This window comes from Musca autumnalis, unplaced genomic scaffold (assembly GCF_047663935.1).
Source record: "Musca autumnalis isolate F117 unplaced genomic scaffold, ASM4766393v1 scaffold_4, whole genome shotgun sequence".
Classification (NCBI taxonomy): domain Eukaryota; kingdom Metazoa; phylum Arthropoda; class Insecta; order Diptera; family Muscidae; genus Musca; species Musca autumnalis.
Window position 1 is genome coordinate 116,619,899 of NW_027411977.1, and position 15,694 is coordinate 116,635,592.

The following is a 15,694-nucleotide window of genomic DNA, read 5'->3' on the forward strand; positions in this document are numbered from 1 at the left end:
GTACATAATCATTGTTATTTTTTTTGAGCTTGATCGGAGTGAGCTGTGGACAAAACGCACACGAATATGCTAAAAAATCGACCAAGCACAATTGCACTGAGATGTGCGGCCGAGTGCACTCGTGAAGGAAAAATGTTGCGAAGTCAACACCAAATTTCCATATTACAAGCTGCAACGTCGGCGAAAGAGCTCCTGTATAGACCAGGAATTTTCATTCATGTAAACCGAAATAAAAACTTGTTTTTCTCGAAATGCAATTTTTGAAGTCGGTGTCAACTATAGCTCGAAAACGTATAGAGCGACCTTCGTATATTTTGGTGAGCTTATTCAATACATAAAAATCTTGTCTTTAAGCGAGACAGATTTTTTTAAATTTTTTCGTTGAAATCGAAATTTTGAATTTTACAGGTCACTATTTATGTTAAAATATATCTTTGAAAACTCTGTCCCACTTAAAAACGAGACTATTAGGTTCTTAAAACGCGCACCAAAATATATGAAAATCGCCCCATTCGTTTTCGAGCAATCGTTGGCACCGCAAAACGCTTTTACAAAAAATGGGTTCTGCAGGTAGCCATTTACCACAAAACTGTGCAATATTTTTCAACAACAAAAATTCCAAAGGTAGTTTAAGACGTGCTCTTTCATAGGAATAAAAGATTTACCTAAAAATATTGATAGTTTTCTCAGAAAAAATGATGAAAATTGAGTTTTGCCAGCACAACTAGGGATAACCTCTTATGAACTGCATTTAATTCAACTATGTTCGCCCATATACGCCCAGTGGGAAAATGTAATCGATGGGAATCGAACGGGTAATACTGAGCCACTATGTTTTATTGATTACCGAATACATTATTCGTAACACAGTGCATGTCCTAGGAAAATAATATATTCCTTTATAGTATCCATAGAAAGCATCGTGTAATAAATGGGTATATTCTTTTATAGTTCTTTAGTAATATATAATGGAATTCATATACTGGAATGCATCGTATTATGTATGTATTCTCTTTTTATAAATAATTTATTCCCCCGTATGGCTTAAGTAATTTATTGCATTAAAAAAGAAAACCATTAATTTTAATTCATTTTTTATTTATATTTAGAAATATAAGGATTTTATGTAGTTAAAAAAGTATTCATAGAATACAAAAAAAAAAAAGAATATTCATTCATTAAAAACAGAAATTAAAATAGTTCATTACATTTTTTTTACAAAATTACGTCTTTATTGTTACACGACACAAACAAAACTGGCAAATTTATGCTGCGACTTAAAGGCGTCGGCAGATAACGGGATTACAAAAAGAGACATTGCATTCCCTTGTCGTATCCAGTGGGAATGTAGGAGGTAATTAATATGAATTTTTTGTCAAGTGGAATCACTCGTTCGATTCTTTACGGTATATTATATAACGTATTTTCTATAATATATTTAATAATTTAACTTTTTGTCCAATTATATTCTTTTCTCGATGAAACATAAAAAAGGACGAAAAGAACTTTGAAGGAAGCGAATTAGAAGGTCGAAGAGCTCTACGAAAATAATCCTCATTCGATTTGACTGAAGACATGTCATCTCAAATATAAGCTAAAGCAACAGTGAACAAAGCTATAACGCTAATTCCTGATGGCTTACAGGGTCACTATCAAAAACGTCATCACGCCATAACGCGGAAGTTCGACTCACGTCGGATCTGTCCTTCGGGGTTCTTAATATACTCAACAAGGTCTTTCTTCCACAAAAGGAATTTTCCGGGCCCCAGACTTTCACCTACATTTTGTTGCACAGTGTTATCTAATCTAAAAAATGTGTTCAGCTAGGTGAAAGGTACCACCTACTGGGCTATATCAAAGAGTCAACCTATCTTTACATTTTTTGGCGGAAAAGTTTTATAGCTGCAGGGAACTTCAAGAGTCAAATTGAGGGTAGTTTCATCAAAACAATGTAGACCCTCGAAAATGGGTCAATGTTGACGAATTTTAGTGAAAATTCCCGAAAATCGGGAGGTAAAGTTATATGGGGGAATATACCAAAACATGGACCTATATTGACGATTATTTTTGAATAGACAAAATTGTAGCTAAAATTCTCAAAATACCGATCATTACAGATAGTTCGGTTAAAAATTGCAGCTAAAATTCTCAAAATACCGAAAATCGGGAGATACCGTTATATGGGGGCTACACCAAAACATGGACCTAGGTTGACGCTGTATCGTTGGAGATGTTTTATGACCGCTGAGAACCTCAAATGGCAAATTACAGCTAGTTCGGTTAAAAATTTTAGCTAAAATTCTCAAAATACCGAAAATCGGGAGATACCGTTATATGGGGGCTATACCAAAACATGGACCTAGGTTGACGATGTATCATTGGAGAAGTTTTATGACCACTGAGAACCTCAAATGGCAAATTACAGCTAGTTCGGTTAAAAATTTTAGCTAAAATTCTCAAAATACCGAAAATCGGGAGGTACCGATATATGGGGGCTATACCAAAACATGGACCTATATTGACGATGTTTCGTGGAGATGTTTCATGACCACTAAGAACCTCAAATGTCAAATAACAGCTAGTTCGGTTAAAAATTGTAACTATAATGCTCAAAATACCGAAAATCGGGAGGTACGGTTATAAGGGGGCCATACCAAAACATGGACCTATGTTGACGATGTTTGGTGGAGATGTTTCATGACCACAGAGAACCTCAAATGTCAAATTGCAGATAGTTCGGTTACAAATTGTGGCTAAAATTCTCAAAATACCGAAAATCGGGAGGTACCGTTATATGGGGGCTATACCAAAACATGGACTTATGTTGACGATGTTTGGTGGAGATATTTCATGACCACTGAGAACCTCAAAAGGCAAATTACAGCTAGTTCGGTTAAAAATTGTAGCTAAAATTCTCAAAATACCGAAAATCGGGAGATACCGTTATATGGGGGCTATACCAAAACATGGCTCTAGGTTGACGATGTATCGTTGGAGAAGTTTTGTGACCACTGAGAACCTCAAATGGCAAATTACAGCTAGTTCGGTTAAAAATTTTAGCTAAAATTCTCAAAATACCGAAAATCGGGAGGTACCGATATATGGGGGCTATACCAAAACATGGACCTATATTGACGATGTTTCGTGGAGATGTTTCATGACCACTAAGAACCTCAAATGTCAAATTACAGCTAGTTCGGTTAAAAATTGTAAATATAATGCTCAAAATACCGCAAATCGGGAGGTACCGATATATGGGGGCTATACCAAAACATGGACCTATGTTGACGATGTTTCGTGGAGATGTTTCATGACCACTGAGAACCTCAAATGTCAAATTGCAGGTAGTTCGGTTAAAAATTGTGGCTAAAATTCTCAAAATACCGAAACGCGGGAGGTACCGTTATATGGGGACTATACCAAAACATGGACCTATGCCCATATCCTTTGGGATATAAGTTTGTTGATCACTAGGAACCCTAAGTGCCAAATTATAGCTAATTCGGTCTGCAAATGTGGCGAAGAACGTCAAAATACCTCAAATGCGGAGGTACCGTTATATGGGGGCTATACCAAAGAGTGGACCGATATAGCCCATCTTCGAACTTGACCTGCCTATGGAAAAAATACCCTCGGGTGCAAAATTTCAGCACTCTATCTCAATTATTGCGGACGCTAGAGTGATTACAACAGACGGGCAGACGGACATGGCTAGATCGTCTTAGAATTTTATCCTGATCAAGGATATATATACTTTATAGGGTCGCAAATGATTAGTTCGATGTGTTACAAACGGAATGACAAACTTAATATACCCTCCATACTATGGAGGAGGGTATAAAAATTACCTAAGTATTCTTTTAATAATTAACAAAATTAATTTGGAACATATTTTTGGTGTTTTGTTTTTCGTTTAGAACCAATGTACAATTGAAGAGAAGGAGAGAGACAGTGATAAAGCGTGCACACTATACCCCCCCCCCCTCCATCACATCAAAATGCAAAGAAAATACACCAACGTGCGGAATTTATAAATATTTCCACTTCCATAGAGTCGACTAATCAACGACGTTATTTTTAGACCAAAACGAAACAACAACAAAAATCAACAGTGAAAATTGTATTTGTTTTGTGGTGGTCAACGAAAATATTCTGAAAATATATTGTTTTAGTTTTGCGTTAATATTAAGGTGCGACAGTAGTGATTTCGTTGAGAAAAGGTGATATTTTGAAAATAGTTTTGTGTATTGCCCCAATTATTTTGTATTTACCTGATGTTTAATTGTGGAATAAATACAAACATATATTTATTAATGTCTAAGTGTTAATGTAAACAAATGTAAAAGAAATTTTGTGTCGAATGTGATTGTGGTTAACTTAAATGCTGAGAAAAAATATCCAAAAAAAAACTAATTACCAACAAAACTATACAACTAAATCGCGGCCCAATTGATCATTACAAGTGTAAATAGAAAAACAATAAATTGTTTACAGTACAATGCCATTAGTTTTCATGAGATTTTTTGGAGGTTACACACATACATATGTACATATACTCATATGCAATTGAATTAAAGCACATACCCATAAATATATACGTATGTATAATTATGTTAAGAAATTTTGAAAATTTTATAAAATTACAACAATCATATCAATTCCAAAAGTATTTCGAAACAATTTCGATATTTTAAAAATATATAGCAGAAAGACTATAAAACTACACCTACACACAACTTTCAAACCAAGAAATATTATTGAGATATGCCCACACATTTAAAAAATTTTAGCCTCCAGTAGACAACTGCCATATAATCTGGGATGGTCGGTAAGGCGACTTTTTAAGTTTTCGTCTGCCAAAAAGTTGTAAAAGTCGAGAACGTCATATATATGTATGTACAGTGAATCCAAGCGAAAGTCGTACACCTAATGGAATTTATTTAATTGAGTTATATCTCCGTCACAAAAAGGCATATGAAGAAAGTATTTACACAGCTTTTGAGTACATTCGGTCGACCATATAAAAACACGAAATAAGAAAATAGTTAACACATTGACAATTTATTTATGGGGTATAAACATGACTCTATGTAGGAAAATAAGCCTCCTAATATTTTTCTCAATCGAGTAGAGAGTCAGGACTCTAAAAATTAACTCATTTTGAAATTCGTGTATTAAACTATACTCAATGAAATATTATTCTTTTAATTTTCGAACTACACTGTGCAACACTGGAAATGGAATATTGGGAGTACATAAACCTTAGTTGATTTTGTGTTCTTAGATCGAGTTTGGATTTTATTGCCACATCTGAACCGGGATAAACCGAGCCTTTTTTTCAAATGAACGGGCCTTCATCTCAGAAACTAATAAGAACTTTGATTTTCAGTCTTCAGAAATATTGTAGCCCTAGAGCAGTAGATCTTATATGTCAAACAGATGAATTAGCAAACACCGCATCCAGTTCCTCCAAAACCGTTAAAATATAGAAAAGTGTACATAATCTCTGGAATTCTGGACAGTAGCAGATATCTGCTAAAATGAAAAAATTGTCATTTGGTTTCATAAAAATAATTTTTTACGCTTTTGTCAAATTTAATCTGATTTAAGTTTCCAGAATTGACCCTGTCGATTGTAAAGAAGTACTGATGTTACGATAAGTCGATCGTAGGATTTAATAAAAAATAAAAATGCGTACTAGGATTAATTATATTAACAAATACTTTGTCTTTATAATTGCTGTACGACTTTCGGTTTGTGCTAAAATTCTTAGTATTTTAGCTAATTGATTTTTTTAACAATGTAAAAGGGATTGCTTATTTTCTTATTTCGTGTTTTTAAATTGTCTACTAAATGGACGAAAAGGCTGCGTAAATACTTTCTTCATATCTCTTTTTGTGCCAGAGATATAAGTCAATTAAATAACTTTCATTAGGTGTACGACTTTTGCTTGGATCCACTGTATGTACGTTAGGGTGACCCAAAACAAATTTTATGTTGGACTTCCTAGCACCTAATTTTTTTCCATTTGATCCCAAAACCTTATATTTGACATTTTATGGCTGTCGGTTAACGTTAACTCGTGCCAACCTAGCGATCGTTGTTTCCATAGTAATTTGAATGGGGCCAAAGGTGAATTTTCACAAAAATTCTCTAAAGGCCCCAATTATGATCCAATGCGGAAAACCGGATGTACCGTTATATGGGATAATTGATAATTCCCTTCGCCGGGATGAAATCATGATATTGGTAGCGATCAGTAAAATTTTGCCACACTGTCAGTTCGTTTTGAAAAACATTACTCTCTGTAATAGAGGGTAATAAATGAAGTTAAGCCATTGGGGGAATACTCCAGCTTAAGCAATCAAATGAGATTGAATCTTCAACAATAAACAAAACAAACAAAAAATTGATGTTTTTAAAAGACTCTCGTTTTAAGGCAAGTTTATTACGTACTTAATAAGCCCACAAAATATACGATGATCGTTTATTTCGTTTTCGCGCTATAGCCAACACCGCAAAGCGCTTTGTTAAAATAGGGGGTAACCCCTGATTGAGGTGGTCGCTGAAATAGAGAAATAACATGTTCGTCTGCAAACCTTTGCAGCTTGAACCTTCATACGTTTGAAATACTCACTTTTCACAACTCAAACAACAAATAATATCGATATACACTTTTATACAAATTTTCCCCCACTCCATTAATTTTAAAATTTGGTTCGCAAAATCGATTTACTATAAATTCTCACAACTCAAACAACAAATAATATCGATATACACTTTTATACAATTTTTCCCCCACTCCATTAATTTTAAAATTTGGTTCGCAAAATCGATATACTATAAATTCTCATCAATAAATTTGTATTCCGAATTACTTGATTTTGACCATTTTTGGTCATGGTCGTGACACTGTTCGACAGAGGGACATTGCTATTTCGACTCAGAATTTTATCCTGATCAAGAATATGTATACTTTACTTGGTCGCAAATGATTATTTCAAAGCGTTACAAACGGAAAAACGAACTTAATATACCCTCCATATTATGGTGGAGGATATAATAAGTAAACGTCATACAAAACCTAAAAACTTTCTTAACATGAGTTTATTTCTTTGTTTCCCTGTTCAGCTGACTATTATGGTTGACTTTCAAACGACAGAAGATGGAAACCAGCACTCATCTTGTAGTTCTTCGGTCTTAAGTTGAAGAAAGAAGTGCAAGATGGAGTAGTTACAAACAGTTGTCCAAATGTGCTGTTCGTCAATCAATACCTATACTTACTCCGCAATATGTTTCGAGAGAGGAAGAGAGATCCATCAAATCGAATTTTCCTTAACTTCTATTCGCATCCTCACTAGAGATGTATATTTAAGAGGTCATCCTCATTTTTAGTTGTCAAAAAACCAAATATTTTGTTATGTATACATGTACATACGTATTATATATAGTACGTCGGAAGTATATGCAATATACGTCACGGTTTCTGGCGGTGATATCCAGGTTTATTGGATTGTATACGTATTTCAGTTCTTCTTCGCCAGTTAGTGGTTAGATGAAATGTTCGATCGTCACTGGCTTCATTCAAGGTATCTTCCGTTTCTAGTGTCTCAAAGATCTCCTTGTGTTATGAGCGGTCAACAAAACTCCTCCCTCGATAATCCTGGAAGAATTTGGCCGCTAACGGCTTGATCAACACGTTGGTTCGCAGAGTAGTAGTCCGTCGGCGATAGGAATCTCAGAAAATCTGGATTTATTAACCTTACCTGTAGTTACTTATCAAACTCACGGGAATCGATTGGTCTCTAGTGAATAAGAGGTCTCTGGAAACTCACTTCGTCTTCCCCAATCGGCTAAATCCTTGGAGCAGGAAATTTCGGACAACCCTTGTATAACCTTACATTTCCTAGGTTCGCTATGCTTACCTTATAAAACTCGGTGTCCTGATTTGGCCTAATTGTTGCACTCTTTTTATACCCTCCACCATAGGATGGGGGGTATATTAAGTTTGTCATTCAGTTTGTAACTTCTCAAAATAATCATTATAGACCCCACAAACTATATATATTCTTAATCAGCGTGCAATTCTACATCGATATAGCCATGTCCGTCCGTCTCTCCGTCTGTTGAAATCACTCTAGCTTCCAAACGGATTGAAGTAGGTAAATGAAATTTTGGTAAAATCTATTATATGTATGTAGGACTTTTGGTATTGAAAGCGGGCTATGTAGGTCCACGTTTTCGTATAGACCCCATACAAACTGACGAGTGACGCGTCGTCGTTTTGAGGAATTTTTAAGATATTTGTCCTATTTTACCACCGAATTGTTTGTAATTTGGTATTTTGTGTTTCCAGAGGCTAAAAAACATTTCTACCATAAAATGTTTATATACGCCCACGTTTTGTTATAGCCCCCATAGGACGATATCATTACCACACCAAAATGGCTGAAATTAGGTATTTAGTCTTCATTTATGTTATTAAACGTTTAGTACGAAATTCGTCTGTATAGGTCCACGTTCCGATAGAACTTACCTTCCGATTTTCGGTGTTTTGAAGGTTTTGGCATCAATATTCCTCAGAAATGGCTGATATTTGGTATTAAGTCTTCGTTGGGGGTATACAACTTTCCCTCAGAAACAGGTCCACGCCTTAGTATAGCCCCCATAGAATGGTAATTCCCTGTTTTCGGTATTTTGAAGGATGTGTCCTCAATATTCCACCGAATTGGTATTTGGTATTTGGTCTTCATTTGGGGTATTAAACGCATACGAAATGTGTCGGTGTAGGTCCACGTCTTCATATAGCCCCCATAGAACGGTACCTCCCGATTTTCAGTATTTTGAATGTTGTGAACTCAACATCCCACCGAAGTGACTGGAATTTAGTAGTTAGTCTTCGTTGGGGGTATACAACATTCCAGCTGAAATGTGTCGGTATAGATCCACGTCTTCGTATAGCCCCCAGAAATCGGGAGGTACGATTTTCGGTATTTTGAAGGTTGTAAACTCAATATTCCACGAAAATGATTGAAAATTGGTAGATAGTCTTTAATGGGCGTATACAACTTTCCAGCCGAAATTTGTCGGTATAGGTCCACGCCCTCATATAGCCCCCATAGGACGATATCTCCTAATTTTCGATATTTTTGAGGGTTATATTATATTATCCTACCAAAATGGCTGAAATTTAATATACAAAACTTTTTCCTAGAAAGTCGGTATCGGTCCACGTTTTGATGTACACCCCATGGAACGGTATAGCCCCCATATAACGGTACCTCCGGATTTGGGGTATTTTGGCGTTCTTCGCCACATTTGCAGACCGAATTAGCTATAATTTGCCACTTTTTGTTCCTAGTGATCAACAAACGTATATCCCAAAGGACATGCGCATAGGTTCATGTTTTGGTATAGTCCCATATAACGGTACCTCCCGATTTTCGGTATTTTGAGAATTTTAGCTACAATTTTTAACCGAACTAGCTGTAATTTGCCACTTGAGGTTCTCAGTGGTCATAAAATATCTCCACCAAACATCGTCAACATAGGTCCATGTTTTGGTATAGTCCCATATAACGGTACCTCCCGATTTTCGGTATTTCGAGAATTTAAGCTACAATTTTTAACCGAACTAGCTGTAATGATCGGTATTTGAGGTTCCCAGTAGTCATGAAACATCTCCACGGAACATCGTCAACATAGGTCCATGTTTTGGTATAGCCCCCATATAACGGTATCTCCCGATTTTCGGTATTTTGAGAATTTTAGCTGCAATTTTTAACCGAACTATCTGCAATTTGACATTTGAGGTTGTCAGTGGTCATGAAACATCTCCACGAAACATCGTCAACATAGGTCCATGTTTTGGTATAGCCCCCATATATCGGTACCTCCCGATTTTCGGTATTTCGAGAATTTAAGCTACAATTTTTAACCGTACTAGCTGTTATTTGCCATTTGAGGTTCTCAGTAGTCATGAAACATCTACACCAAACATCGTCAACATAGGTCCATGTTTTGGTATAGCCCCCATATAACGGTATCTCCCGATTTTCGGTATTTTGAGAATTTTAGCTGCAATTTTTAACCGAACTAGCTGTAATGATCGGTATTTTGAGAATTTTAGCTACAATTATCGTCAATATAGGTCCATGTTTTGGTATATCCCCCAATATAACTGTACTTCCTGATTTTCGGGAATTTTCAGTGGTCACGAAATTTCTTCACTAAAATTCGTCAACATGGGTCCATTTTTGAGGGTCTACATTGTTTGATGAAACTACCCTCAATTAGCCCCGTACCTTTCACCTAGCTGAACACATTTTTTTAGATTAGATAACACTGTGCAACAAAATGGAGGTGAAAGTCTGGGGCACGGAAAATTCCTCTTGGGGAAGAAAGGCCTTGGTAACAGATCCGCCGTGAGTCAGATCCGCCGTGAGTCGAACTTCCCCGTTATGGCGTAATGAAATTTTTGTTAGAGACCCTGTGGACCATCAGGAATTAGCGTTATATCTTTGTTCACTGTTGCTTAAGTGCTCTACAGAAACAACAAATGAAGATATAATGCTAATTCATGATGGCTTACAGGGTCTCTTGCAAAAACTTTATCACGCCATAACGCGGAAGTTATGCAGTAGGAGTCTATCCATTGTCGAAAAGTTGTTCCACATAAAATTGTGAAAGGACCCTAATTACTCCATTTTAATTAAGACTATTTTATGGTGGAGGGTATAAAAAGTTCGGCCCGGTCGAACTTAACGACTTTTTACTTGTTTTATATAGGTCCACGTTTTGGTATAGCCCCCATATAAGGCCCCATGTATAGTACGCGTCATTTTAAGATATTTTGGATGTATTAGTCCCATTTGACCACAGAGTCGGTTGTAACTTTGCACTTTGCGTTTCAGAAGGCTAAGATACATATCTACCATAAAATGTTTACATAGGTCCACGTTTTGGTATAGCCCCCATATAACGCCTCATATATAGTACGCGTCATTTTAAGATATTTTGAATGTATTGGTCCCATTTGAGCACCGAATTGGTGGTAATTTGGTATTTTGTGTCTCCAGAGCCTAAAAAATATTTTTAACAAAGTTTTTTATATAGGTCCACGTTTTGGTAGAGCCAACATATATAGTAGGCGTCACTTTAAGATATTTTGAATGTATTAGTCCCATTTGACCAAGAATCGGTTGTAAGTTTGTATTTTGTGTTTTCACAGGCTTAGAAATATTTCTACCATAAAATGTTTATAAAGGTCAAGGTTTTGATATAGACCCCATAGGACGATATCTCCCGATTTTAGGTATTTTGAAAGTTTTAGCCTCATTATCGCAGCGAAATGACTGAAATTTCGTATTTAGTCTTCGTTGGGTGTATACACGTTTCATCCGGACATTTTTAGGTATAGATCCACGCCTTCATATAGCCCCCATAGGACGGTACCTCCCGATTTTCGGTATTTTGAAGGTTGTGGCCTCAATATTCCACCGAAATGGCTGAAATTTGGTGGTTAGTCTTCATTTGGGGTACAAAACATTCCTTATGAAATTTGTCGGTATAAGTCTACTACTTCATATAGCCCCCATAGAACGGTACCTCGCGATTTTCGGTATTTTGAAGGTTGTGGCCTTAATGTTCCTTCGCAATGGCTGACATTTGGTGGTTAGTCTTCACTTGGGGTATAAAACATTCCATATGAAATTTGTCGGTATAGGTCACACGCTCTCATATAGTCCCCATAGGACGATATCTCCCAATTTTCGGTATTTTTGAAGGTTTAGCTATACTATACTACCAGTTGTGAAGGGTTTAGCCTCATTATTACACAGAAATTGCTGAAATTTGGTACTTAGTCTTCATTGGGGATATAAAACTTTCCCCCAGAAATTTGTTGGTATAGGTCAACGCCTTCATATAGCTCCCACAGGACGGTAGCTCCCGATGTTCGGTATTTTGAAGATTGTGGCCACAATAATCCAACGAAATGGCTGAAATTTGGTATTTGGTCTTCATTTGGGGTATTAAACCTGGCGTATTAAAGTCTTTATACAGCCCCCATGGAACGGTACCACCCTATTTTCGGGTAATTAGTCTTTGATGGGCATATAAAGCTTTCTCCCAGAATTTTTTCGGTATAGGTCCACGCCTTTATATAGCCCTCATAGAACGGTACTCCCTATGTTCGGTATTCTGAAGGTCGTGGCCACAGCAACCCACCGAAATGGCTGAAATTTGTTACTTATTTTTTGTTGGACGTAAACGCTTTTCTGACTGAAATTCATCGGAATAGGTCCACGTTCCGATATAGGCCCTTATTACGAAAGAAAACTAACTGTTCCATTTTACTTCAATGCAACTCGTGGTAGAGGCCAGGCCGAACTTAACGCGGTTCTTGCTTGTTGGACGTATGAACTTGCTGACAAAAATGGCTTGGCATTAAAGCTGAAAAGTCTTACAGAGTGGGTACCTGAAGGAATGAATCACATTATCCTTTTTAAAAGTGGATCTTTTTTGGGAGTCATTCAATTTGATAGATATCGGACCTACCATTAATTTCGGTTGGTCACCGTATAATTCGGTGACCTGTATATCAGGAAGTATATGACTTGTAGATGAAAAACATAAAGGTTCCCAAAGTATTCTCCCTAAGTGCCTTCGGAAATACGCTAAGGTGTGAACCGATATAGCCAAATTTCGAACTAAGTTTGGACAAAATATTAAGATATCCAAAGTTTTGGTATTAACTCGATTGCTCCGTTTAAAAAATATCACGTGCTCTATTTAAGCAAATATTTTTCGAATTTCCTGAAGAAGTGGACCAATAGGCATCGTCTTCGAACTTTATCTATAATTTCCAGAAGTATTAGAATAAACAAAGTTTGGACTAACACACTATCAGATTCGAAAATTTTCGTGCGCACCAGCCGGGTAATTTTCTCAGGAAGTATGGAGGACATTAGAGATATGTAAAATCGATTTCGGTTAATCGATTAATCGATAACCGCAAAATTTCCAAAAGTCGTAGTCGACTTCTGACTGTGCAAAAACCGGATAATCGATTATTCTTCGTCGACTTTCGGAAGACGCAGTCAACTATTATCCGTAGTCAAATAATAGTCGCAGTCTATTATTATTCGTAGTCGGCTATTAATCGTGGTCGACTACGAGTATTAGTCGTAGTTGACTATTGGGTGTGCTAAAACCGCATAATTGACGGTACTTTTTGTATACATATAACCATCACGGATCGCATCAACGAAAATGGTCGATTATATTCGATTGTAATCGATTTTCGGCAGTTAACGATTAATCGAAAGTCGACTTTTAGAACACTCTCAAATAATCGACTAACCGAAAATCGAGTTTTAAGTTTTTCAAGAAAACCGAATAATCGAAAAACCGACTATTGCAATTCACTGCGTATCCCTAGAGGACATGCCCCTAAATAAAATTTTACTATCACAATAGGGGACCAACAACCTTTTGCAAAAAAAAAAATAATAATAATAAAACCGTTCGAGGACAAGTCTTAAATTTCACTTTTTCGAAATTTTGGAAAAAGTGGACCGACCGACTTTTATACTATTTCGGTCGTATGAAAGAGCCTAAAGGCTAAGCGTGTGAAAAGGTACTACACATTTTGGGGGAAAGGAGTTAATGTTGTTAAACAAAAAGTATCAGTAGGCTTTCCCGACAAAGATCAGCCGGTGTGAATTGAGACTGACATCTATGGTACCTGATGAAATAGGCCAATATAATCCACTAACCAAACCAAAATGTTAAGCTGGGATGGTTGAGCTAAATGAAGGAGTTGACCGATGTAGTCAATACATAGCTTACACAGTATAGAAGCTATCGTAATATTTGTATTTCGTGTCAACTATGGTGGAAGATTGTCCTCAACAGAATCTTGGACTTTTGTGTTCTGCTTTAGAACGTCTACTCGATATGCACGCTGTGCCTTAACTAATATTAAATGAAAGGTGCTTACACTTGGGAAATTTTTGCGGATTCTGAAACCACAATGTTCATAGTTGAGAAAAATCAAAAAACAAAAAAAAATCGCCGGAAGGATTTTCAAATAAATCGCTGTCAAAGTTCATATCTTTAGGGATTTTTTATGTTTCCACGGTTTTACTAGGCAACAGCAAGTCCTATCAAAATGGGACTTACGAAAATATTGTAGCAGTAAAAGTTCTGAACAAGACTGGCTGATTGATATTTTCCGAGGTTTTACCATTTTCGAGATATAGAGGTTCGGATCAAACTTTCAGTTTTTATACCCTACACCACCCTGTGGTAAGGGTATTATGTGTTAGTGCATTTGTACGTAGCATGCCTAAGGAAAAGAGATAGACCCAAAGTTCCTTCTAGGGATATGCATAGAATCACTTTCTGCGTCGATTTCCGTCCGTCCGTCCGTTCGCAACGTACAGGTCGCATTTATTGTTCGATTTGGCTGAAAATTGGGGAAGATCATTTTTTTAGCCTAGTGTAGAACGCTGAAAATCGGTTCAGATTTGGATATAGCTCCCATATATATTTTAGGCCGATTTGAAGTATTTGATGCACCGAACACGTTGTTTTGATGAAATTTGGAATGTATTACGGAATTAGATCTATAGATAAATGTGCCAAAGTATATTAAAATCGGTTAAGATTTGGATATAGCTCCCATATAAATTTTCGGCCGATTTTTTGTATTTGGTGCACGAAAGACTTTATGTGGAATGAAATGTGGAATGTGTGACGGAATTTGGTCTAGAAATAAGTGTGCCAAATTATATTACCATCGGCTCAGATTTGGATATAGTTCCCATATATATTTTTGGCCGATTTTTGGTATTTGGTGCACGAAAGACGTTATATATGTCCGATCTCAATGAAATATAGAATTTGTGACAGAATTTAGTATAGAAATAAGTGTGCCAAATTTTATCGAAATCGGTTCTGATTTGGATATAGCTCCCATATATATTTTCGCCCGATTTAAGGTATTTGCTATGTATGTCTAATTTTTATGAAATTTGTGACGGTGTTTGGTCTAGAAATATATGTGCCAAATTATATCGTAATCTGTTCACATTTGGATTTAGCTCCCATATACATATATTTTACCTATTCACAGTGGTGTAGGGTATGATATAGTCGGCCCCGCCCGACTTTGATCATTTCCTTACTGGTTTTTATACCCTTCACCATATGGAGGGTATAATTAAATTTATCATTCCGTTTGTAACACATCGAAATATTCGTTGGAGACCCTATAGAGTATATATATTATTGATCAGCATAAAATTCTATGTCGATTTGACCATGTCCGTCCGTCTGTCTGTCTGTTAAAATCAAGATACAGCTCGCAATTTTAAAGATAGAGAGTCAAAATTTGGTACAGAAGTATTTATTACTTGCAGGATGGTTGGTATTGAAAATGGGATAAATCGGTCCACGTTTTGATATAGCCCCCATAGAACGGTACCTCCCGATTTTCGGTATTTTTATGGTTTTAGCTTCATTATCCTACTCAAATGGCTGAAATTTGGTACGTAGTCTTCTTTACGAGTATAAAACTTTCCCCCAGAATTTTGTCGGTATCGGTCCACACCTTCATATAGCCCCCATAGAACGGTACCTCCCGATTTTCGGTATTTTGAAGGTTTTAGCTTCATTATCACAGCGAAAT

General features: G+C 36.5%; 1 protein-coding gene across 13 annotated transcripts in view; it reads left to right on the plus strand.

Annotated features, from left to right (window-relative positions):
* Nucleotides 1–4,115: 4,115 nt before the first annotated feature.
* The window catches only part of LOC141403343 (uncharacterized), a 564,369-nt gene continuing 552,790 nt past the window's right edge, over nt 4,116–15,694 (plus strand). For 6 of the 13 annotated variants that reach the window (XM_073985615.1, XM_073985619.1, XM_073985620.1 and 3 more), the window contains exon 1: nt 4,117–4,220. The gene's annotated coding sequence lies outside the window, so the exon portion shown is untranslated. The other 7 variants (XM_073985610.1, XM_073985614.1, XM_073985622.1 and 4 more) reach the window with 5 other exon arrangements.